This window comes from Petaurus breviceps, unplaced genomic scaffold (assembly GCF_028583685.1).
Source record: "Petaurus breviceps papuanus isolate PSGF00001 unplaced genomic scaffold, PetGlider_PUasm1.0 99, whole genome shotgun sequence".
NCBI classification, from domain to species: domain Eukaryota; kingdom Metazoa; phylum Chordata; class Mammalia; order Diprotodontia; family Petauridae; genus Petaurus; species Petaurus breviceps.
In genome coordinates, this window is record NW_027187465.1 from 11,251,071 (window position 1) to 11,253,776 (window position 2,706).

At 46.3% G+C, this 2,706-nt stretch overlaps 1 long non-coding RNA gene across 1 annotated transcript in view; it reads left to right on the top strand.

Moving 5' to 3' along the window:
• LOC138156345 (uncharacterized) overlaps positions 1-2,706 on the top strand; it is a 33,173-nt gene that overhangs the window by 865 nt on the left and 29,602 nt on the right. The window lies entirely within an intron of this gene.

Genomic DNA, 2,706 nt, shown 5'->3' on the forward strand with positions numbered 1-2,706 from the left:
CAGCTATGACATTCCACATTCTCAGCCCCCTCCTACCTCTGACATTCCCTGTTCTAGGTTACCCTCCCAGCTATGACATTCCACGTTCTAAGCTCCCTCCTACCTCTGACATCGCTGGTTCTAGGTTATGTCCTAACTCAGACATTCCACATTCTAAGCTCCCTCCTCTGACATTCCCTGTTCTAGGTTACCCTCTCAGCTATGACATTACACATTCTCAGCCCCCTCCTACCTCTGACATCGCCTGTTCTAGGTTACCTCCTAACTCAGACATTCCACATTCTAAACGCCTTCCCAGCCCTGACATCTGTTCTAAAACCGTCCCAGCTCCGACATTGTCTGTTCTAAGTTACTTCCTAGCTCAGACATTCCACATTCTAAGCTCCCTCCCACCTCTTACATTCCCTGTTCTAGGTTACCCTCTCAGCTATGACATTCCACATTCTAAGATCCATCTCCACCTGACAGTCTCACCTCTGACATTCCCTGTTCTAAAGACCCTTTCAATCAGTCATTAAGAATATGTGTCTACTATATTCCAGACACAGTACCAGCCCCTAAGGGTGCACATAGTAACTACGTATGTAGTTTGGGGGCAGCTAAGTGGATCAGTGAATAGAGTGCTGGTCCTGGAGTCAGGGAGACATAAGTTCCAATTTTACCTCATGTGACCCTGGGCAAGTCACTTCACCATGCTTGCCTCAGTTTCCTCATCTGTAAAATGTCCTGGAGAAGGAAATGGCCAACCCTTCCAGCATCTCGGCCAAGAAAACCCCAAAGGGGGTCAGGAAGAGTCAGACAGGACTCAGCAGGAGTGCATATGCTTGCTTTGTAGAGCACTTTGCTTCGAATTATCTCATTTGCTCTCACAACGATCCAGTGAGGAAATAGCAATTATAATCCACATTTTACAAGGGGAGGAAACTGTGGTTAAGTGACTTGCCTAGGGTGACGAAGCTAGAATCCGATAAAGCAAAAATAGCTCAGGTTTTCATGACTGAGTTCCCACAAGCCTCCTTACAAGAAAGACTGTCCCTAAGGGATACAGTGTGTTCACAGATCAGGAAACACAGGAATATCTCAAATAAATGCAAAGTGATTTTTTTGAAGGGGGAAGGTCACTAGCCTTGGTGGGATCAGGAAAGGCCTCCAGAAGGAGCTGGCATTTGAATTAAGTCTTAAGGCAGGGTTTCTCCTGGCCTGTGTCCTGGACCCCTCTGGCACTCTGGGGAAGCCCATGGACCCTCTGGTTTTTTAAATACTAAGGTTTTCCTTTTTTGCCTGCCTTTGTGTCCCCAGCACTCTGCACAGTGGCTGGCATGCAGTGGGTGCTTAATATATGATAGGTGACTGACTAACTAAATGCATGGGATTACAAAGGAGGTCAATTTTATTGGAACTTTTATCGATTTTTTTTTTCAATGAGCCTTGCTTTGAAGGGAGCTAGGAGATTTCAACCAGTCAAGGCAGACAGGGGAAGGAAGAACATTCTTTTTAAAGGCCTTAGTTCTGTAAATGGAATGTCCTGAATGGGAAGCAGCAAGTACAGGTATTTGACTGTAGCTCAGAATCAAGCTGCCCAGGGAAGTGGAAATAGCCAGGCAGGTGGTCATGGGCCAGCAGAACACTCCTTGATGTTCAGTTTATGTCCTTTTTAAAGGCCCTTTCTTTCAGCACCAACATTCTATGGGCCCTTCCCACTTTATTGCAGGGTGCTGTGGGAGCCCAGAACCATAAGTTTAGAGCTGTAAGGGACCTTTACCATGCATCTTACCCTTTCATTTAACAGATATAGAAACTGAGGCAGAGAGAATTTAAGTTACTTGTCCAAGGTCACACAGCAAGGAAGTGGTTGGGATTTGAACCCAATCCTCTGACTCCAGATTCTGGACTCTTCATTGCTTCCTTCTGCCCCTGTGGCCCCATCTGGTATATGCCAGCAATACTCCACATGCTTTCTCTCCTCACCTCACTTGGCCACCCTACCCCTCCACTGCTATTCACCCTTCACCCTCAAATGCAGTGGGATAACAATAACTTCTCACATTTTTATGATGTTTTAAGGTGAGGCTACCTGTCTTAGTAGGGATGTCTAGATGACTCGGTGAGTAGAACACTGGGCCTGGAGTCAGAAAGACCTGAGTTCAAATATGGCTTGAGACATTTAGTAGCTCTGTGACCTTGGACAAGTCACTTGATTTCTGTTTGCCTTGATCCACTGGAGAAGGAAATGGCAAATCATTCCAGTATCTCTGTCAAGAAAACCCCATGGACAGTATGGCCCATGGGGTCAGGAAGAGTCAGACATAACTGAACACCTGGCTTAGTGGGGGCTAGTATTGAGCTTGGGGTTAGGAAAACCCAGGGTTGAATGCCACCTCTGACACAAGCTATCTTTGTAACTGCTGGGGAGGGGAGAGGGCTTCTTAAACTTTTCCCACTCCAGACCCCTTCAGCAGTTCTCACTTCCCTCCGCCTTCTGCAGCTCCTTAAGACTTAGCCGCTAAATCATAGATCAGAATGGATAGAAGGAAATCCCCAAGCTAAAGGTGTCACTGATCTCATTAAGTGATTTTAATAGCTTAAAACTTCACTAAGACTTGTAGAACACCCTGGAGAGACAGAGAGGAATAGAGAGACAGGAATAGAGAGAGGAGAGAGACAGAGACAGAGGGAGGGAGAGGGAGACAGAGGAGATAGGGAAAA